This window comes from Mchenga conophoros, linkage group LG17 (genome assembly GCF_057382185.1).
Source record: "Mchenga conophoros isolate Kocher_MC1m ecotype Shallow Benthic linkage group LG17, M_conophoros_male_GT1.1, whole genome shotgun sequence".
Taxonomy (NCBI): domain Eukaryota; kingdom Metazoa; phylum Chordata; class Actinopteri; order Cichliformes; family Cichlidae; genus Mchenga; species Mchenga conophoros.
In genome coordinates, this window is record NC_140542.1 from 32,991,796 (window position 1) to 33,016,244 (window position 24,449).

The window sequence follows — 24,449 nt, forward strand, 5'->3', positions numbered from 1 at the left end:
TAACGGTGTTTGAATGGTTTTTCTAAGTTGAACGGTTTTGAAGGAGTGAGATGCCAAAAAACGTACGGAATATATAATAATAATAATAATAAAGATTAGAATAACAATACTGTGAATGCTTTTCAAGCATTCACACTAATAAAGATTCGAATAACAATACTGTGAATGCTTTTCAAGCATTCACACTAATAACTAGAAAGTGCATTTTCTGAAGAAACTGCAGTGTGAATGCTTGAATCTGAATGTATGCACTGAAATGAATTAATTGCTGAATTTTGAGTTAAAAATATTGAATGAGATTAAAAAAAAACAAAAAAAAAAAAAACGAATTTAACCTGAAAACAAAGGTGCTGAACTGCTAAAAGCTGAAGGTTACACAGAAGAAGGAGTTGGAAAAAAACTGAAAATGTTTTAAATGTAAATTAGAAAACCCTAAGAAATGAGAAAAGAACATTTAGAGTCAGAAAACATCTGAATGAATATTAAAAGGTCATATTCTTTGAATCACTGAATGACTCAAATGTGATCCCTCCACTTTGATCCACACAGTTTAAAAAGTTTAAATGCCTGAGCTTTGAAAGATACGGTGTTGGAAAGAGAACAATAATGGCGACAATTTGAGGGTAAAATGATGGCTGTAACACTGTGGACACAGCAGCAGTTGAAAGAGAAGTGCTTAAGATGAATCTTGGTACAGTGGCAGGCAGAGCTCGTTAAGCAGGCAGGTGTGAGCCTGGTTGCTATAGTGACCGCACCCAATGGCTCCATACACACGTACACAGACATGCGCCTCACTTTTGCTGCTTAAAATGAACAGAAAAGTCAGGCCGAAACAAATCGTTCCCAAATGAAAAGTAAAAGTCGTATTGACAAAATTCTTTCACCGTGAGTGACAGCAATGTCTAGTCTACCTAATTCTCAGTTTTCATGCCTGTGGAGCTTATTATATGGACGTGGTGACAGTGGAAAGACACCATGCTCTTCTGATTTTCAAACGAACCTTCTGAGCCATTTTAACATTAGAGTCTATGGAAGAGTTGGAGGGAGGAGGCTGTGCATTGGTGACATTTATGAAAGAACCATAACACCTAGGACAATAGTAAACACATTGGATGAAAGAGGACAGCCATGGCTACGTTTTGAGGGTAAAATCATACCTGTAGAGCAAACGCTGCGGACACAGCAGCAGTTTTAAAAAAGATTTTAAGATTAATTTTTTTGCTCCTCTCACTCTAGCAGTTGAGCTGCCTCACTCTAGCCCCAACATTCCGTCCCATACACACCCATTATAAACTCTGAAACGGGTGAAAAAACATCATGAAACTTAAACTGGAACTGAAGAAAAAGTATAATAGATATTGAAAAGATAAATACAAGTTGAATAGTTGAATGTCTTGTCTTCGTTTTAAAGTTTGAATGGTGGCTCTATGTCAATGTATGTGGAAGTAGTAAGAGTTTAAAAATGAGTAAATTGAATGAGAATTTGAAGGATCTCCCCATTGAAATACATGGGAAATTTTTGTTGAATAAAGTTGAATAAAATTAAAAATATAAATGTTAAAAATGAGAAAAATAGAAGCAGTCATGTCCAAAAGAATAGGAATCTAATGGTGTTTGAATGGTTTTTCTAAGTTGAACGGTTTTGAAGGAGTAGGAGTACAAAAAACGTACGGAATAGATAAAATAGAATAACTAGAAAGTGCATTTTCTGAAGAAACTGCAGTGTGAATGCTTGAATCTGAATGTATGCATTGAAATGAAATAATTACTGAATTTAAGTTAAAAATTTTGAATGAGATAAAAAAAAAACCGAATTTAACCTGAAAACAAAAGTGCTGAACTGCTAAAAGCTGAAGGTTACACAGAAGAAGAAGTTGGAAAAAAGCTGAAAATGTTTTAATTTTAAATTAGAAAAACCTAAGAAATGAGAAAAGAACATTTAGAGTCAGAAAACATCTGAAAGAATATTAAAAGGTCATATTCTTTGAATCACTGAATGACTAAAATGTGATCCTTCCGCTTGGATCCACACCATTTAAAAATTTTAAATGTCTGAGCTTTTAAAGACACAGTGTTAGAAAGAGAACAACGATGGCGACGTTTTGAGGGTAAAATGATGGCTGTAACACTGTGGACACAGCAGCAGTTGAAAGAGAAGTGTTTAAGATGAATCTTGGCAGAGTGGCAGGCAGAGCTCGTTAAGCAGGCAGGTGTGAGCCTGGTTGCTATAGTGACTGCACCCAATGGCTCCATACACACGTACACAGACATGCGCCTCACTTTTGCTGCTTAAAATGAACAGAAAAGTCAGGCCGAAACAAATCGCTCCCAAATGAAAAGTATAGGTCGTATTGACGAAATTCTTTCACCGTGAGCGACAGCAGCTTCCAGTCTACCTAATTCTCAGTTTTCATGCCTGTGGAGTTTATTATATGGACGTGGTGACAGTGGAAAGACACCATGCTCTTCTGATTTTCAAACGAACCTTCTGAGCCATTTTAACATTAGAGTCTATGGAAGAGTTGGAGGGAGGAGGCTGTGCATTGGTGACATTTATGAAAGAACCATAACACCTAGGACAATAGTAAACACATTGGATGAAAGAGGACAGCGATGGCTACGTTTTGAGGGTAAAATCATACCTGTAGAGCAAACGCTGCGGACACAGCAGCAGTTTTAAAAAAGATTTTAAGATTAATTTTTTTGCTCCTCTCACTCTAGCAGTTGAGCTGCCTCACTCTAGCCCCAACATTCCGTCCCATACACACCCATTATAAACTCTGAAACGGGTGAAAAAACATCATGAAACTTAAACTGGAACTGAAGAAAAAGTATAATAGATATTGAAAAGATAAATACAAGTTGAATAGTTGAATGTCTTGTCTTCGTTTTAAAGTTTGAATGGTGGCTCTATGTCAATGTATGTGGAAGTAGTAAGAGTTTAAAAATGAGTAAGTTGAATGAGGATTTGAAGGGTCTCCCCATTGAAATACATTATAAATTTTTATTGAATAAAGTTGAATAAAATTAAAAATATAAATGTTAAAAATATGAAAAATAGAAGCAGTGTTGTCCAAAAGAATAGGAATCTAACGGTGTTTGAATGGTTTTTCTAAGTTGAACGGTTTTGAAGGAGTAGGCTTACAAAAAACGTACGGAATACAGAATAAAATATAATAACTAGAAAGTGCATTTTCTGAAGAAACTGCAGTGTGAATGCTTGAATCTGAATGTATGCACTGAAATGAATTAATTGCTGAATTTTGAGTTAAAAATATTAAATGAAATTTAAAAAAAACAACAAAAAAAACCAAATTTAACCTGAAAACAAAGGTGCTGAACTGCTAAAAGCTGAAGGTTACACAGAAGAAGAAGTTGGAAAAAAGCTGAAAATGTTTTAATTGTAAATTAGAAAAACCTAAGAAATGAGAAAAGAACATTTAGAGTCAGAAAACATCTGAAAGAATACTAAAAGGTCATATTCTTTGAATCACTGAATGACTAAAATGTGATCCCTCCACTTGGACCCACACAGTTTAAAAAGTTTACATCTCTGAGCTTTGAAAGACAAGATGTTGGAAAGAGAACAACGATGGCGACGTTTTGAGGGTAAAATGATGGCTTTAACACTGTGGACACAGCAGCAGTTGAAAGAGAAGTGCTTAAGATGAATCTTGGTACAGTGGCAGGCAGAGCTCGTTAAGCAGGCAGGTGTGAGCCTGGTTGCTATAGTGACCGCACCCAATGGCTCCATACACACGTACACAGACATGCACCTCACTTTTGCTGCTTAAAATGAACAGAAAAGTCAGGCCGAAACAAATCGTTCCCAAATGAAAAGTAAAAGTCGTATTGACAAAATTCTTTCACCGTGAGTGACAGCAGCTTCTAGTCTACTGAATTCTCAGTTTTCATGCCTGTGGAGTTTATTATATGGACGTGGTGACAGTGGAAAGACACCATGCTCTTCTGATTTTCAAACGAACCTTCTGAGACATTTTAACATTGGAGTCTATGGAAGAGTTGGAGGGAGGAGGCTGTGCATTGGTGACATTTATGAAAGAACCATAACACCTAGGACAATAGTAAACACATTGGATGAAAGAGGACAGCCATGGCTACGTTTTGATGGTAAAATCATACCTGTAGAGCAAACGCTGCGGACACAGCAGCAGTTTTAAAAAAGATTTTAAGATTAATTTTTTTGCTCCTCTCACTCTAGCAGTTGAGCTGTCTCACTCTAGCCCCAACATTCCGTCCCATACACACCCATTATAAACTCTGAAACGGGTGAAAAAACATCATGAAACTTAAACTGGAACTGAAGACAAAGTATAATAGATATTGAAAAGATAAATACAAGTTGAATAGTTGAATATCTTGTCTTCGTTTTAAAGTTTGAATGGTGGCTCTATGTCAACGTATGTGGAAGTAGTAAGAGTTTAAAAATGAGTGAATTGAATGAGAATTTGAAGGGTCTCCCCATTGAAATACATGGGAAATTTTTGTTGAAAAAAGTTAAATAAAATTAAAAATATAAATGTTAAAAATGAGAAAAATAGAAGCACACCATTCCAAAAGAAGAGGAATCTAATGGTGTTTGAATGGTTTTTCTAAGTTGAACGGTTTTGAAGGAGATAGTCGGCGAAAAACGTACGGAATAGGAAAAAATAATAATAATAAAGATTAGAATAACAATACTGTGAATGCTTTTCAAGCATTCACACTAACTAGAAAGTGCATTTTCTGAAGAAACTGCAGTGTGAATGCTTGAATCTGAATGTATGCACTGAAATGAATTAATTGCTGAATGTTAAGTTAAAAATTCTGAATGAGCTGGAAAATACAGAATTTTTAAAGTGAAAACAAAAGTGCAGAACTTTTGAAAGCTGATGTTCACACAGAAGAAGTTGGAAAAAAGCTAAACATGTTTAAAATGTAAATAATAAAAAAATGAGTAATGACAAAAGAAAATTTAGAGTCAGAAAATCTCTGAATGAATATTAAAAGTTCAAATTCTTCTAACTGAAATGAACTTAAAAGATGAACAAAAATTCTGGAGAAAATGCAAACTTTAATATACAGCATAATGTTTTTCAGACATATACACATGTGTATATCATGTTTAATAGTATTACATACATCAATTTGTTTTGTATGTCATAGAAAATAAAAAAAAAATCTTAAGTCATATTTTACAGCTTCTTTCTGAAAAGGACTAGTAGAATAAATAAAAATAACTAAATTAAATAACTAAATAAAAAATAATAAGCAAGATATGAAATACATGAAAATTCAACTTTTAAAACCACAATCCTGAACCTTTAAATTGTGTTGGTTTCTTAGAACATGGCTGAACAGCTGTTTCTATCGTCCTACTTAATCTGTCTACACATCTTTTTATTACTCATTCTTCTTTATGTTTTAATGTAAACAGAGTCCACACAGTGGTAAAAGAGAACTGTATAGAGATTTTTGAGTAAACTCAAATGAAAGCCTAAGGTGGTGACACAGTTTAACATGTGCAAATAATCAAATAAACACATTAGTCCTTTTTGTGAACATGGATAAATAAGTATCAATACAGCATTGTTCAGCCATGCCACTAAATGCTTTTTTACACATTGTTTTAACCTGGGCTCAGACACAAAGTCCCAAAATTAGTTAGTCCCTGACTTTGAGTTGTGGTTATGACTAATTATTATACACAAGGCTTTATCTATCTAAACTCTAAGTACACAAATATGAAAAAAAACCCTATACTTACCAGCTGATACCCCACACTACACACTAGGTGTGCCATGTGACCTGAAACTTTGGTACAAAATCATCATAATCATTCTGTTAACACTGTTTTTTAACACTGTTTGTGTTGCTGTTCAGCAGTTTAAAATGTTTTAGATTGGATTACATGGAATGAATTTGAATTTTCTTGGGGGGTTTTGTGTGTGTTTTGTTCTTAGCAGATTTTTTCTTCCATAACGTTGAATTCCAGTTACCACATTTCTGGTCATATGACATCCCGAGTGCCCACTTAAAAAAATCCCCACAGTTAATTCAACATTAAAACAAAATAAAAATATGTTAAATAAATAAAGGTTTGCTCTGTGATGAAATACTAAATAAGCATACATTGTACAGAGCACTAACAATGACAACAATCCTTTAGCCTGTTGATCAGAGAGAGGCAGTCATTATGTCCATTTAAAACCTGTAATCACAGAGCACAACGTTTCTGTGAAACTATGAAGTCCCATATGATCCTCATCATGTCCAGTGACTTCAGAGTGGATCCTCCCTGTCATCCGGCCAGTGTTTGATGTGTGGCAAGCAGCACAGAAGCAGGATAGCTGAGGACTTTAAAAGAAGAGCAGAAAACAGGAATATGTAGTTGTAAATGTAAATATCAGTGATACTTGTCTTGTCAAAGGGAATAAAATAATGAAAATGTTAACTTACACACTCATTTAGGGAGGATCTTGACACTGCACAGAGGAGGCACAGTCAGTCTGACAATGATGGTGATCTCCAGGGATGTTTTCCTGCAGCAACATTCCTGCCAACTGGCCGTATGATCCAGAGTAGTTGGTTTGTAATAAACAGAAAGGTGTATATGTTAGGTAGTGTGCACTCAGAGCTGGTCCTAAGAAACAAACACATCCTGTAATAAACTGAATACCTGTAGTAGTGCTGCTGCAAATATGAAGCCCTTCTATCATGAGTGGTTTCAAAGAAGGTGTTTTGGAGGCTCAGTCACAGAAACTGTGCAGTCTGTTCAGTCCTGAGTGTCTCGGCTCTGAAGGGGATGGATCACAGAGGGAAACACCTGAGTACAGACATTACAATACACTCTAACACTCCTAAGGTCAAGTGAAAACACAATTTAAACACTTCACAAAGAATGAATACATGTTTTCATGGAAATAATGTCATTAACCCTTTTTGTTGTTAGTAAATCTCACCGACTGCTTGTGGGACAAGCTAGAAGGAAGACTTATCACAGAATCTCTCCTGTGCTCCAGATGTGAAGTCTCACGCTCTGATCGTATGGCGATGAAGATGGTGATGATGAAGTTTCTCTGATCTGTGGCATTACAGTTTCTGGCTGCTATGTGCTTCACATTGTTGGATTTTACATGTGAAGATTGGAGAAGACACAGGAGGACTGTGTCTTGCTTAAAAAAAAAAAAAGAAAAAAAAGGAAACCTAACAGGAAAGGAAACCCCCCCCCCACTCAACTCCCCAACCTCACACCATCAAATGTCTATACAAATGTAGGGTATCAGCTGGTAACAGAAAGCAAGTGTAACATATGCACTACATATGTAACACTGCTGAAACATTTCTGGCCAGAAATGTGCAGTTATCAACCCAGACCCACCCTGATGATTGCACTGGCCAGAAACATGATAAAAGCTCATAAAAATTTATGTTTCATAGAAAAATTTGTCCAAAAATATAATTGTGTACTTTTGAAAAAGTTTAAAGTTTATAACAAACCAAAATAATAATATTTTTGTAAATAGTATTTCAAAATAGAGGCACACATAAAGTGGCTTAACTGTCATTATTGCTGTAATTAGGTTTGTTTGTTTGTTTGTTTGTTTGTTTGTTTGTTTGTTTTTTTAAAAAGCAACCTTTAGTCATTATTGTTCTCTCAGAAACAATGAAGAAGCTGTTGAACATTTATGTTTTGTGTGGGCAATCCTCTGGTCCACCCTCCCTCCCTCCCAGCCACAGTGAGACTGGGGCAGCCTGGCAGGATGTTGAAGCCTGGCTGCAGAGAGGATATGCCTACACTATTCATTTTAAACTGCTATATTTGATTTTTCTGACATTTATAGGTTACTGTTAGTGAATTTTAGATTTTCTGTAATAAATAAAATTGTCATCAAACATTATACTGCAATGCAGGGCGTCAACTTTTAAATATCGCTCTACTTTCTTAAGTCATTCAAAAATATAGATATTACTTACTGTATTCAAAGATCTAGATCATGAATCATCACAGGACAATACACAGTATACTGGGTCATGGTAACTATGGTATGTCTTCATGACTCCAGAATGGAGACATCGATCTGACTGAGAAATGAAAATTAGGTCAAGCAGTGTGTTCTTCTCTGTGGTAGGGGCAGTGATGACCTGTGCGTATCCCCTAGACTCAAACAGCTCCAGGATTGGTTTGTTTGCACTGGATAAAACATTCTCATTAAAATCACCACAAACTATGATGGGATGACAGTCCATGATCTCCAATGAGTCTAATAGGCTTACCAGGTTTTTCAGGAATGGCCTCAGAGTGTAGTCTGGAGGTCTGTATACAACTGCAATCAGAGCACTGACTGGTGCTTCAACCTTTAAAGCCAGAAATTCAAGGTCAGTTACATTATGGATGTACTGTTTTTCATGCACTTGAATGTCACTTTTCACATAAACAGCAACTCCACCACCACTTCTGTTTGCCATCTGGGGAAAGTTTGTGTAGGACAGGTGTCTGTTGCGTTTGAACAAATTGTAATTTTCCAAGTGGAGACTCTCTGCGACAAAAGAGCCCCGCAGGTGTGTTTCTGTTAGGCACAAAACATCTGCTAGACACAATTCATGGTGACTTTTGATGTCATTAATGTGAGCTGGCAGTCCCTCTGTATTATGATGAACAATGGTGAAAACCTCTGACCTGCTCAGTGTTTGCCTCACGTGTAGAAGAGGCATCATGTCATCAAGGTTGGCTTGTCTCATGTTCTCAAGCGCTGCAGTGATTTCTGGGTTGGTGAATATTTTTTTCTCTTCCATATCAAGAAGATACAGTCCACTGAGAGACGTCACTCTACTGACAGCTACGTAGGCCATGCCGGGCTCAAAAATGCTCTTAAGAGAGACAACAGCTGATGTAGTTGTCATACCCTGTACCTTATGTATTGTACATGCAAAGGCCAGCTTCACTGGGAACTGTCTTCGTACCACTCCTTTCTGCTTCAGATTCTCCTCTGCTCTCTCAATGTACACCATGTCGTCTGCTGGTGTGCGGTTATTCTTTCCAGATGTCTCATTATCCATTTTAAGTCCAAGCTTGATGATGTGTTGGTCGTTTTCAGAGTGAACTACTCTAAGTAGTATTCCAAAAGCTCCATTAACCAAACCATTTTGTATGTCAATGTTTCTGGTGAGCATGACACGAGCTCCTTCTGCAACTTTCAGTGTGTCTGGTAACTCGTTTTTACCTCCTTTCAATGGTCTGTCTTGAAGTGCCATTCTGCCAGTTCTAGGATCTTTTCTATAATCATCTGCATGGATGTCAATGATATGAGTGTGGAGCAGAGCCAGTGTTGCAGAGTTGTGTGCATCCACTTCTTTATTAGTTGCAAAAATGTGCAACGCATCAGTTGGACAAAGGGCTGGTTCAGTTATGGCCTGTGACAACAAATTTCTATCTGCTTCGCAAAGCTCATCCAACTTTCCTTTCACACGAATTCTGTTCAGCATCTCTGCAAAGACAACATCATCTTTCTGACGCATAATCTCAGTCAGAGTGATCATCTGAAAATGCTCCCGCCACAGGTCGATCTCGGACGGGTCGTGCACACAGAGAGGTTTAGACTGTCGCACTGGGGGTAGCTGATAGAAGTCTCCGACAGCAATGACTGACATGCCTCCAAAGGGTCTCCGAGTCCCTTTGATCTGTTTGAGTCTTGCATCTACATATGCAAACAGATGTCTTGACACCATAGACACTTCGTCAATGACGATTATTTCAGCATTCAAAAGTTCTGATCTGACTTCATCCAGCTGATTGCCAAGTCCCTGAATGGGAGGTTTTAAGCTTCTAGGCAGCTTGAGAAGAGAATGCAGTGTTGTTCCAGAAATGTTAAATGCTGCAGTCCCAGTGAAAGCAGTTAACAGGACAGTGGGTTTTGATATGTCAACGTCGTCTGCATATCTGGGCACTTTGCTCAGTATCTTAGATGCTTCTGAGTAGATGCATTTGATAAGATGTGATTTTCCTGTTCCAGCACCACCATTAATATAAAAGAAAAACTGCTCTGGATTTAGAGCACAGACTCTTTTAATGCACCAGTCTCTAACTGCATAAAATATGCAGGCTTGCTTCTTGTTCAGATTCTGAAACATCTGACGTAACAATGTGGGATCAATAGCAGGGGGTTCCCTGATGGCTCTGACTTCTGTTGAAGCATCAGCCTGACGGCTGTAGTCGGGCACATCTTCCTGTTCATTTTCATTGTCTCGCTCTCTTTCTTGTTCAACAAGTGGCAACCTTACGAGATCTGATTCAGGTGCCAGATTACACCATTCGTCAGTCACACCTCTGTTCTGCTCATATTCCTCAACAGCGCTCTCAATCTCCTCACTGTTTTTCTCATATTTTTCTCTGTTTCTTTTGACAATGTGTTGCACGTACTCAAGACAGTCAGTACCTGGCAGCTGTACACAGCCAGCACCATAGAAAGCCTGATAGGTTGGCAACGATGGTGTTTTCAGTTCGTGGTCTGAACGATGAGGAAGGTACAGTTTAAGCAGTCTTCCGTAATATTGCTCTGGATGTTTTTCTTGTGAGCAGCGGTGAAATCTGATGATAGCAGGCTTATTGTTTTTGCGCCTTTGCACAAACCCCATCTCATTGAGAAGGGGCAAAACATCTTTACCTTTTTTCTGTTGGCCATAGACAATCCTGCAAGTAGCAGCAAAGTCTGCCATGCACATCTCCTCATACTCTGGTGTTTCAGGTCTGGCTTTGTATTTGTCATTCAAAGATGTCATCCAAACATTGGAAGACTCAGGTGTTGTGTTGTCCAGAACTGACAGGGGACGACTCATTTTCACAGGATTATCATCAGTTGGTATGAATATTACAGCACGTGAACATTGCTTCATGTGAAGACCACATGCACGAGCAACACACTCCTGTGCACTGATCTCTCGCTTCTTTGAATATGCCTGCATGACGGCTCTCATTTCATCGCACTCATTTACACTGTCCTTATTGGAGTTTTCAATGACAGTTTTCAGGTACTCAGATAGCCCGCCCTCTTTTTTTGATATATATTTCATTAAATAATTTGCAGCGCCGAAAGCATCTAAAACAAAGCTTATGTCGATATTACTGTTCCAGGCTTCAAGCAGATGTGGATTATAGCCATTTATCCAAGAGTCTTTTGGATCACGCTTTAGTATGATCGTACTCCTCATGTTCATTTTATTCAGGTATCTCTCATATTCTGCATGTGTCAACTTGCATCTTTCCAAGAGCTGCTCTAAACTCATGGAAGCAGTTTCAGGTTCATTCAGCAGCTGGTTCAGTGGTCTGAGCTTGTTCTTTGCCGTTTCTACTTCCAGTGCATCATCCTCACTGGGTCTTGTGATCATTGTCTCATTGCAGGGTGGTTTGGGAAAACCAAAACGGCACCCGGAGCTTAAACTCCTAAAGCACGTCTTTGTGTGGTTCTTACTGTGTTTTTGCACTTCTGTTACTTTTTTGTACAGTTCGGGTTGTTTATGTGGATCAGGCAGCTGAGCTGTGATGTATTTGTTTATAAAATCAACAACAGTTTGCTCATCATCCTCCTCAAACACAGGAGCACCTTCTACCCACAGGAGGCAGTGTATGTGTGGGCTTCCTCTGTGCTGAAACTCAACTCTGTAAAAGTAGTCAATGACTTTGCCAAGTGGCTCTGCGGGAGATAAGAGTAAATCTCTGAATAATGCTTCAACTCTCTTGTCAAACATGCGCATTGTTGTGACAGGATTGCTTCTCAGGATGTCACACTTTGCTGACCAGTCGAGTCCTTCAAAATTCACTTGTTCACCTTGCTGCCTTGTTATTGCCTCAATCACTTCAGGCCAGCGCATTTCAGCAGCTGAAAATGTGCAAAAGAACGTGGGAGTTCCCAACTGTCTGATCATGGCAAAAAGATCTCTTGTTGTTTTCTCCCAATAGGCTGGGGTTCCTCTCAGAGGCTGCATGAATCTCACTGCATCTTTATTTCGCACCAGTTTCTCCACCTCATGTTTATCTTGTAACATGCCTGAGGTTATTTTTCTACCATCTCTGGTCAGAGGCTTTGCCTTCCTTAACTGTACTGTCATGCTGGATGTAGCCAAGTGTATTTCAGTCACAAACTGTGCAAAGAACAAATAGTTTGTGTCTTTGGCAAAACGATCATCAATGCAGAAAAGTCTTGATTTGAAATACCCACTGGGGGATACTTTGATCAGCCTTCTTTCATCAAGTGTGTTTTGACCTGTAGGAAACTGCACAGGGAAGGCCATGGCCTCCAGTTTAGGTGTTTTGAAAAAACTTATTGGATTGTTTCTCTCTGCAGGAGCAACAGAGTAGATTCCTTCACTGAAACATAATATCTCCTCAGCCACATCAGGGGGCTGCAAACAGGACTCGAGTGCAAAACCACCATTAGTCAGTCCATCTGCTTGCTCTGAATCATCTCTCATCTGTTCATGCGATTGTTCACCATCACAGGGTAACATGTCAATGTCCTGTTCATTTATATTTTGTGCTTCACTCAGTGCATTTTTCTCACAGCTGTCAATTTCCATTAAATCAGCCTCATCATAATCTTCCTCATTCATGTTTTCATCATCATCATCCTCATCATCTTCATCAGGAAGAGTTGGATCACACAGCTCAGCATCATCTCTGATGCTCACATCCTTATACTGTGGATGAATCTGCTTGAGTTTATGCAGTGCTTGCACAAGTTTAGACCAGCTTACAGTCTGAAACAGCTGATGACCTTTGTAAGACAAGCGTCTCTTCAGTTTCACTCTGATCACCTGAGAATTAATTCTCAATCGAGGTAGTGTTTCAACAGTTTCCTGTACCTCTGATGGGACACAGACCACATTTCCTCTAATTGCTCTTTGTCTGCCTTTGGGAAGAGGAATGATCTTGGCAAATGGTATGCACTTGGCTATGAGATGTCTCTCCAGTATGTTGAGATCAGACAGTTCAGCTGGAATATCAGCAAGATCCAACTTATTGGCAACAGCAAGTGCTGGCATGGATCCATTTTTAAGATGATCGTGGCAGGTGTGACAAATCCACTCTCTCTTTCTCTCATCGGGAACATTGCACTGCTCATTTCTGCAGTTTTCATCACAAACATGAACAAACTTTCCTGTCAAACATGTTGTAACTACATGTGGGTTTTTGACATAATTTGACCTTCTGCAGGGTCGTACTTGGTTTGGAAATGAAGCCTTGAAACATACAGTACATGGGTATGATGGTCCAGCTTTGATTTGTGATTTGAACACAGATATGGCCTCGTTAATCACACTGTTGTCACTCTCTTGGGTTTGTCTGTTCACCCATCTGTATTTCCTTTTTATTTTCATTGCACATCTCATATTGTGCATAATCCTGAAGGCAAGATTACTTTGATACCTGTCTCGCATTAGTTGTTTCATTAGTTGTCTGTGTCTTACTCTGAATGCGTTATCACGTGCATAACGCTGAGTCACTCGAGATCTCTGTCTCTCTCTGAAATCTGGGCTCTCTTGATACCTTTTAGTGATATAGTTTTTTTGTTTTTGTCTAAATTCAGCATTGTCACAGTAGCGTCTTTTAATATATTGTTGTTGTTTCTTTCTGAATTCATCGTTCTCACAGTAGCGTCTTTTAATATATTGTTGTTGTTTCTTTCTGAATTCAGCATTTTCACAGTAACGTCTTTTAATATATTGTTGATGTTTCTGTCTAACTTCAGGATTGTTTTTATATGCCTCGCTTGTAGAAGATTTCTTCTTTTCTTTGTAATCTTTATTTGAAGCGTACTTTTGTCGTTCTTTCCTTTTTTGGTTTTCTTTTCTCTGATTTCTTGGTTTGTCTGATGCCATTAATCTTCTTTTCATTTTGCGCCTTTGCTGTTTATTAACTTTTGTCAGTTTATAGATTTTTTGTATAACTGTATCAGAAAGATCACAGTTAGCACCATTTTTTATTGCAGTCCTTGACTGACAGGAAAAAACATCATTTGATGGAAGGAAATTAAAGTCACTCGATAGTTCTTTGGTAGTTATAAAAGTAAATTCATTTTGAGGAGCTTCGTGTGATGTGAACTGAGTCATACGGACTTCTTGTTGTTTCTCCAGTGGTGTACAAACAGACATTGGAGAGATCTCAGTAAGATCAGTGGTTGTGTTTCTCCTTGGAGAAGAGGAGTTTGCTTCATCAACAGTTGTATCAGAGTGAGTAGGTGCCACAGCAGTGGCAGCTGTTGGTCTGCAGACTGTGTCTGTGATAGTATCACTCAGGTTGACTGTGCTCATACTGTAGAACTGCACAGGCTTCAGTTCATAGTTACAAGAAGGTGATATCTCCATCATTTCATAAGAATCCTGGAGTCTCTTAATCATGTCACTGAGGAGTGTGAATTTCACCATCACAGCCGTACCACGATCACGTGACCATAGTGCTAGAGGAAGACCACTGGCTGTTCTGGAGTGTGGATCAAAGAAACCATATTTGCCCGATGTGGATCTGAACACTGCGATACACAATCCACTCATAATCAGTAAGGCATACTGCACATCTGACAACAGGCAGCTCAGTCCTGCTTCTAAGCTGAGAAAGGTATCTACTGCCTCCTCTGGAGGTTCTTCAAATGTCCCATACCGGGAAGGCTGTGTCATGTCGACATCATACATAGACCTGCGAGCATCAACTTTGTCTGGCAGCTCATCGGTAGCCAAATGAATATTTTTAGGAAATCTTTTCTTGGCCTCTTTGTACATCACATCACCTTTATCCAAGACCAGATTAAGGTCAGCTGTAGTCATGTTATCATTCTCATGAAGGAATGCAAGAAATGTGAGTGAGTTACATGTGCACTGCTTGTTTCTGGAGTCTCCATATTTGGGATGAGCCTGGCTGTGAGATGCACAGATATGTGTAACAGAGGGCTGGTTTTCAAAGTTCACTCTTTCTGCATGAGATGGTCCTGCCACATCACTGTGACGGCCTCTTTTTACAATATCAGCATAACCCACCTGTGGGGCACTTGACACCTCAGGTTGGTCTCTATGGTTTACCTGATGATCATTAAATTCATGCTGCAATCCAATCTTTACAGCATCTGCATAGGATACCTGTTGTACATGTGCAGGAACATGTTGACCTGCCTGTTTGACACCATCAGCATTGGTCTTTGCAGACACAAAGTCTTCTGCAGAGCTCTGAGGAAAATCACACTCAGCTTGTTCACATGTTGGTACTTCATGAAACTCATGGAACTTCTTCCAGCGTTGTTTTGCAGCTTGTGACTTTTTCTGCTTCCTTGGCATTTTTACACAAGTGTTTCTCTTAGTCTTTAGAAAAATATGTTTATAAAATAAGAGTGGCACAGAGCAGGAGATGTTTTCTTTGTCTTTATATTTCAGTTTTTATTTCTCAGAAACAGATGTCTTTGTTTGTTTGACAGTTTGTCAGTCGAGAGAATAATATGCACTCTCTTTATTGGCTTGGCACAACTTAGCAGCAAGCGCAAAGTGAAAAACAGCTAGAGAGAAAATTTAGAAGAGAGAACAGACAGAGCAGGAGAAACACGGCTGGGAAATCACAATCAAACCGTGAATTAGAGTTTTCTTTATTTGTTCAGTTTGTTCTCAGGTAGAGGCAATATGCACTCTTTATTGCTTTAATGGCTTGGCATTTTTCAGCAGCAAGCCAAGAGTGAAAAACAGGTAGAGAGAAAATTTAGCAGAGAGAACAGACAGAGCAGGAGAGACACGGCTTTAAATCAAACCGCAGAGTTTTCTTTGTTTGTTCAGTTTGTTCTCAGGTTGAGGCAAAATATGCACTCTTTATTGCTTTATTGGCTTGTGCATTTTTCAGCAGCAAGCCAAAGAGTGAAAAACAGGTAGAGAGAAAATTTAGCAGAGAGAACAGACAGAGCAGGAGAGACACGGCTTTAAATCAAACCGCAATAAGATTCTTGGTTTGGCAAAATTTCTCACAAACCACAGGGTGAAATACAGATGGAAAGAAGGCAGAGACAACAGGTGGAGTAGGACAGAAGATAGAGGGGTTGGGGGGTTGGGATGTGAGATAGAAGACTGGAGATCTGGTCCTTGTTCTTCTTCTGCACACTGTGAACAAAAAACAAGAAAAAAAAATAATTTTAATAAAATTATATCACATGGTAATTGTATGAACTAATTGTGACTACTGAAAAAGGACAAAACAAATATTCAAGCTAAACTGTTGTCGGCTGCCATGTGCAAAAAGTTGCACAATTTGGCACTTTTTAAAAGAATAAATATTTAATTAAATTCAGCAATAATATTTTTAAATACAAATATGATTGAGTGAATTGTTAACTAATCACATGTAATGTGCAAAAATGTACGAAAAAAATATTTTAGCCCAATTGTTAAGCTGAACTTATGTGTATTTATTATAAAAATGTGTTTAAAAGGTCTAGCACAAAGTTTGAACCCATCACTTTAAAGCTTATATTAGTCAGACTCTTTTTTTTAAATTTTGGTGTACTTCTCTAACAGTATGTGCACACCTACCAGGCAAAGCACAGATGTGAGTCAAGTTCCTGAAAGTGTAAGACAAGAAATAACATGTTAGTTGTCTGTACAGTGTTATCAGACTAACAAAAAAAACAAAGCCCACACGACATGATACACTGAACTTATAGTCAGCAGGGTAATTATAGAGTAATATAGCACACCAGCTGATACAGCAGCCATTTTATAATTCAAACTAATTAACTGAAGTATTTATTTAAGTACTTATATAAGGCTACTGTTAGACTGTTACTAGCCTTAGCATCGCTGCTAACGCTAGCATTCCTGCTAGCGTTAGCACTTCAGTTAGTGTTAGCACTGCTGGTAGAACTAGCACTCTTACTGTTAAAACTGAGGCACAATGGCAATAATAAAGCTCATTTGTTACTTTTGTCTCACTGACCGCCAATAAATATCACAGGAATATTCTTTTTGTCAGTTAAAAACTGCTAAGGCTAGTGTTGGCACTATAGCTAGCGTTAGCATTGATGCTAGCATTAGCATCGAAGCTAGCATTAGCACTGCTACTAACAGCAAAAGTCATTAAGTACTCTTACTGTTAAAACTGAGGCACAATGGCAATAATAAATCTCATTTGTTACTTTTGTCTCACTGACCGCCAATAAATATCACAGGAATATCACAAGAATATTCTTTTTGTCAGTTAACAACTGCTAAGGCTAGTGTTAGCACTATAGCTAGCATTAGCATTGAAGCTAGCGTTAGCACTGCTGCTAACAGCAAAAGTCATAAACCTATATAAATGGTAGCAAAGGTTATTCTTTTTTTGCTTTCTTTATTCTTTGAACTCTGTTGAACTTTAAAAAGACTTGATATGTGAGTTTAAATGTCAAACATGTATTTTTACCATCATAAAATTAAAACAATGCTGTACTGAGTGTATTGTACTTACCACAGCAGAGAGCAAAGCGGAATGACGGCAGTTGGTGCAGTGATTAGTTAAAGACTGATGAGGCGTTCAGGTGGTGCTTGGAAATTTGAGCATCAGTTTGAACATCAATAATGAGCATATATATTTCTCTGTCATAGAGAGACAGAGAAAAAAATACACAAGACTCACCAGCATACAAATTGGTACTTTTTCTCTTTATGTCACTCATTCGCTTATACTCAGGAAAGAGGGCAACTGGCATTAAATTAGCAAATAAAAAGTATGTCATCTTGAACTGTTTTATGGATTTTATTTTAAGACTACTTTGAGCGTATTCGTGGGGAGATAAACTATACAGACTAAAAACAGAGACATTAAATGAGATTCGATTATTTAAAATGTGGGAAAATACACTACAGACAGGTAGATGCTGTGAGCTTTAATTATCCAGTCAGAAAAGATTATTTTAAAGTCATCAACTGACTAAAACTGCCGAGGTATGAAAAACCTGTGTGGAGAAGACAAGTCCACCAATACACAATCAACTTGAATTTAACAGGGCAATAATTCAGGGCTCTATTCAGTTAGCCTATATTAACTACTGACATACTGTTAATCTGTGGCAAAAGCCTGTCAAACCTGTCTTATTGTACGTATTGAAAAAGTTAATCTTACTACAACTGCTTAGATGTAACACACATTTTTGATTTAATCTTGGCAGAGTGAGAGACAGAGCTCGTTAAGCAGGCAGGTGTGAGCCTGGTTGCTATAGTGACTGCACCCAAGGGCTCCATACACACGGACACAGACATGCACCTCACTTTTGCTGCTTAAAATGAACAGAAAAGTCAGGCCGAAACAAATCATTCCCAAATGAAAAGTAAAAGTCGTATTGACAAAATTCTTTCACCGTGAGCGACAGCAATGTCTAGTCTACTGAATTCTCAGTTTTCATGCCTGTGGAGTTTATTATATGGACGTGGTGACAGTGGAAAGACACCATGCTCTTCTGATTTTCAAACGAACCTTCTGAGCCATTTTAACATTAGAGTCTATGGAAGAGTTGGAGGGAGGAGGCTGTGCATTGGTGACATTTACGAAAGAACCATAACACCTAGTACAATAGTAAACACATTGGATGAAAGAGGACAGCGATGGCTACGTTTTGAGGGTAAAATCATACCTGTAGAGCAAACGCTGCGGACACAGCAGCAGTTTTAAAAAAGATTTTAAGATTAATTTTTTTGCTCCTCTCACTCTAGCAGTTGAGCTGCCTCACTCTAGCCCCAACATTCCGTCCCATACACACCCATTATAAACTCTGAAACGGGTGAAAAAACATCATGAAACTTAAACTGGAACTGAAGAAAAAGTATAATAGATATTGAAAAGATAAATACAAGTTCAATAGTTGAATGTCTTGTCTTCGTTTTAAAGTTTGAATGGTGGCTCTATGTCAACGTATGTGGAAGTAGTAAGAGTTTAAAAATGAGTAAGTTGAATGAGAATTTGAAGGGTCTCCCCATTGAAATACATGGGAAATTTTTGTTGAATAAAGTTGAATAAAATTAAAAATATAAATGTTAAAAATATGAAAAATAGAAGCAGTCATGTCCAAAAGAATAGGAATCTAATGGTGTTTGAATGGTTTTTCTAAGTTGAACGGTTTTGAAGGAGTGAGATGCCAAAAAACGTACGGAATATATAATAATAACTAGAAAGTGCATTTTCTGAAGAAACTGCAGTGTGAATGCTTGAATCTGAATGTATGCATTGAAATGAAATAATTACTGAATTTAAGTTAAAAATTTTGAATGAGATAAAAAAAAAAACCCGAATTTAACCTGAAAACAAAAGTGCTGAACTGCTAAAAGCTGAAGGTTACACAGAAGAAGAAGTTGGAAAAAAGCTGAAAATGTTTTAATTGTAAATTAGAAAAACCTAAGAAATGAGAAAAGAACATTTAGAGTCAGAAAACATCTGAAAGAATATTAAAAGGTCATATTCTTTGAATCACTGAATGACTAAAATGTGATCCCTCCACTTTGATCCACACAGTTTAAAAAGTTTAAATGCCTGAGCTTTGAAAGACAAGATGTTGGAAAGAGAACAATAATGGCGACAATTTGAGGGTAAAATGATGGCTGTAACACTGTGGACACAGCAGCAGTTGAAAGAGAAGTGCTTAAGATGAATCTTGGCACAGTGGCAGGCAGAGCTCGTTAAGCAGGCAGGTGTGAGCCTGGTTGCTATAGTGACTGCACCCAATGGCTCCATACACACGTACACAGACATGCGCCTCACTTTTGCTGCTTAAAATGAACAGAAAAGTCAGGCCGAAACAAATCGTTCCCAAATGAAAAGTAAAAGTCGTATTGACAAAATTCTTTCACTGTGAGCGACAGCAATGTCTAGTCTACCAAATTCTCAGTTTTCATGTCTGTGGAGTTTATTATATGGACGTGGTGACAGTGGAAAGACACCATGCTCTTCTGATTTTCAAACGAACCTTCTGAGCCATTTTAACATTAGAGTCTATGGAAGAGTTGGAGGGAGGAGGCTGTGCATTGGTGACATTTATGAAAGAACCATAACACCTAGTACAATAGTAAACACATTGGATGAAAGAGGACAGCGATGGCTACGTTTTGAGGGTAAAATCATACCTGTAGAGCAAACGCTGCGGACACAGCAGCAGTTTTAAAAAAGATTTTAAAATTAATTTTTTTGCTCCTCTCACTCTAGCAGTTGAGCTGTCTCACTCTAGCCCCAACATTCCGTCCCATACACACCCATTATAAATTTTGAAACGGGTGAAAAAACATCATGAAACTTGAACTGGAACTGAAGAAAAAGTATAATAGATATTGAAAAGATAAATACAAGTTGAATAGTTGAATGTCTTGTCTTCGTTTTAAAGTTTGAATGGTGGCTCTATGTCAATGTATGTGGAAGTAGTAAGAGTTTAAAAATGAGTAAGTTGAATGAGAATTTGAAGGGTCTCCCCATTGAAATACATGGGAAATTTTTGTTGAATAAAGTTGAATAAAATTAAAAATATAAATGTTAAAAATGAGAAAAGTAGAAGCAGTCATGTCCAAAAGAAGAGGAATCTAACGGTGTTTGAATGGTTTTTCTAAGTTGAACGGTTTTGAAGGAGTTAGATGCCAAAAAACGTACGGAATATATAATAATAAAGATTTGAAGAACAATACTGTGAATGCTTTTCAAGCATTCACACTAATAATAAAGATTCGAATAACAATACTGTGAATGCTTTTCAAGCATTCACACTAACTAGAAAGTGCATTTTCTGAAGAAACTGCAGTGTGAATGCTTGAATCTGAATGTATGCACTGAAATGAATTAATTGCTGAATTTTGAGTTCAAAATATTGAATGAGATTAAAAAAAAACAAAAAAAAAAAACGAATTTAACCTGAAAACAAAGGTGCTGAACTGCTAAAAGCTGAAGGTTACACAGAAGAAGGAGTTGGAAAAAAACTGAAAATGTTTTAAATGTAAATTAGAAAACCCTAAGAAATGAGAAAAGAACATTTAGAGTCAGAAAACATCTGAATGAATATTAAAAGGTCATATTCTTTGAATCACTGAATGACTCAAATGTGATCCCTCCACTTTGATCCACACAGTTTAAAAAGTTTAAATGCCTGAGCTTTGAAAGATACGGTGTTGGAAAGAGAACAATAATGGCGACAATTTGAGGGTAAAATGATGGCTGTAACACTGTGGACACAGCAGCAGTTGAAAGAGAAGTGCTTAAGATGAATCTTGGTACAGTGGCAGGCAGAGCTCGTTAAGCAGGCAGGTGTGAGCCTGGTTGCTATAGTGACCGCACCCAATGGCTCCATACACACGTACACAGACATGCGCCTCACTTTTGCTGCTTAAAATGAACAGAAAAGTCAGGCCGAAACAAATCGTTCCCAAATGAAAAGTAAAAGTCGTATTGACAAAATTCTTTCACCGTGAGCGACAGCAGCTTCTAGTCTACCTAATTCTCAGTTTTCATGTCTGTGGAGTTTATTATATGGACGTGGTGACAGTGGAAAGACACCATGCTCTTCTGATTTTCAAACGAACCTTCTGAGCCATTTTAACATTAGAGTCTATGGAAGAGTTGGAAGGAGGAGGCTGTGCATTGGTGACATTTATGAGAGAACCGTAACACCTAGGACAATAGTAAACACATTGGATGAAAGAGGACAGCGATGGCTACGTTTTGAGGGTAAAATCATACCTGTAGAGCAAACGCTGTGGACACAGCAGCAGTTTTAAAAAAGATTTTAAGATAAATTTTTTTGCTCCTCTCACTCTAGCAGTTGAGCTGTCTCACTCTAGCCCCAACATTCCGTCCCATACACACCCATTATAAACTCTGAAACGGGTGAAAAAACATCATGAAACTTAAACTGGAACTGAAGAAAAAGTATAATAGATATTGAAAAGATAAATACAAGTTGAATAGTTGAATGTCTTGTCTTCGTTTTAAAGTTTGAATGGTGGCTCTATGTCAATGTATGTTGAAGTAGTAAGAGTTTAAAAATGAGTAAGTTGAATGAGAATTTGAAGGGTCTCCCCATTGAAATACATGGGAAATTTTTGTTGAATAAAGTTGAATAAAATTAAAAATATAAATGTTAAAAATGAGAAAAGTAGAAGCAGTCATGTCCAAAAGAATAGGAATCTAACGGTGTTTGAATGGTTTTTCTAAGTTGAACGGTTTTGAAGGAGTAGGAGTACAAAAAACGTACGGAATAGATAAAATATAATAATAACTAGAAAGTGCATTTTCTGAAGAAACTGCAGTGTGAATGCTTGAATCTGAATGTATGCACTGAAATGAATTAGTTACTGAATTTAAGTTAAAAATCTTGAATGAGATAAAAAAAAAACCCGAATTTAACCTAAAAACAAAAGTGCTGAACTGCTAAAAGCTGAAGGTTACACAGAAGAAGAAGTTGGAAAAAAGCTGAAAATGTTTTAATTGTAAATTAGAAAAACCTAAGAAATGAGAAAAGAACATTTAGAGTCAGAAAACATCTGAAAGAATATTAAAAGGTCATATTCTTTGAATCACTGAATGACTAAAATGTGATCCCTCCACTTGGACCCACACAGTTTAAAAAGTTTACATCTCTGAGCTTTGAAAGACAAGATGTTGGAAAAAGAACAACGATGGCGACAATTTGAGGGTAAAATGATGGCTTTAACACTGTGGACACAGCAGCAGTTGAAAGAGAAGTGCTAAAGATGAATCTTGGTACAGTGGCAGGCAGAGCTCGTTAAGCAGGCAGGTGTGAGCCTGGTTGCTATAGTGACTGCACCCAATGGCTCCATACACACGTACACAGACATGCGCCTCACTTTTGCTGCTTAAAATGAACAGAAAAGTCAGGCCGAAACAAATCGTTCCCAAATGAAAAGTATAGGTCGTATTGACAAAATTCTTTCACCGTGAGTGACAGCAATGTCTAGTCTACTGAATTCTCAGTTTTCATGCCTGTGGAGTTTATTATATGGACGTGGTGACAGTGGAAAGACACCATGCTCTTCTGATTTTCAAACCAACCTTCTGAGCCATTTTAACATTAGAGTCTATGGAAGAGTTGGAGGGAGGAGGCTGTGCATTGGTGACATTTATGAAAGAACCATAACACCTAGGACAATAGTAAACACATTGGATGAAAGAGGACAGCGATGGCTACGTTTTGAGGGTAAAATCATACCTGTAGAGCAAACGCTGCGGACACAGCAGCAGTTTTAAAAAAGATTTTAAGATTAATTTTTTTGCTCCTCTCACTCTAGCAGTTGAGCTCTCTCACTCTAGCCCCAACATTCCGTCCCATACACACCCATTATAAACTCTGAAACGGGTGAAAAAACATCATGAAACTTAAACTGGAACTGAAGAAAAAGTATAATAGATATTGAAAAGATAAATACAAGTTGAATAGTTGAATGTCTTGTCTTCGTTTTAAAGTTTGAATGGTGGCTCTATGTCAATGTATGTGGAAGTAGTAAGAGTTTAAAAATGAGTAAGTTGAATGAGAATTTGAAGGGTCTCCCCATTGAAATACATGGGAAATTTTTGTTGAATAAAGTTGAATAAAATTAAAAATATAAATGTTAAAAATGAGAAAAGTAGAAGCAGTCATGTCCAAAAGAATAGGAATCTAATGGTGTTTGAATGGTTTTTCTAAGTTGAACGGTTTTGAAGGAGTAGGAGTACAAAAAACGTACGGAATAGATAAAATATAATAATAATAATAAAGATTCGAATAACAATACTGTGAATGCTTTTCAAGCATTCACACTAATAATAAAGATTAGAACTAGAAAGTGCATTTTCTGAAGAAACTGCAGTGTGAATGCTTGAATCTGAATGTATGCACTGAAATGAATTAATTGCTGAATTTTGAGTTAAAAATATTGAATGAGATTAAAAAAAAAAACAAAAAAAAAAAAACGAATTTAACCTGAAAACAAAGGTGCTGAACTGCTAAAAGCTGAAGGTTACACAGAAGAAGGAGTTGGAAAAAAACTGAAAATGTTTTAAATGTAAATTAGAAAACCCTAAGAAATGAGAAAAGAACATTTAGAGTCAGAAAACATCTGAATGAATATTAAAAGGTCATATTCTTTGAATCACTGAATGACTCAAATGTGATCCCTCCACTTTGATCCACACAGTTTAAAAAGTTTAAATGCCTGAGCTTTGAAAGATACAGTGTTGGAAAGAGAACAATAATGGCGACAATTTGAGGGTAAAATGATGGCTGTAACACTGTGGACACAGCAGCAGTTGAAAGAGAAGTGCTTAAGATGAATCTTGGTACAGTGGCAGGCAGAGCTCGTTAAGCAGGCAGGTGTGAGCCTGGTTGCTATAGTGACCGCACCCAATGGCTCCATACACACGTACACAGACATGCGCCTCACTTTTGCTGCTTAAAATGAACAGAAAAGTCAGGCCGAAACAAATC

General features: G+C 37.6%; 1 long non-coding RNA gene across 1 annotated transcript; it reads right to left on the reverse strand.

The window, feature by feature from the left end:
* Positions 1 to 15,392: 15,392 nt before the first annotated feature.
* LOC146555771 (uncharacterized) lies at positions 15,393 to 18,072 on the reverse strand. The gene is made up of 3 exons (XR_014889189.1): positions 17,468 to 18,072; positions 16,555 to 16,583; positions 15,393 to 16,125 (listed from the first exon to the last, which is right to left on the reverse strand). It is a non-coding gene; the product is annotated as an uncharacterized LOC146555771 (long non-coding RNA).
* Positions 18,073 to 24,449: the final 6,377 nt, after the last annotated feature.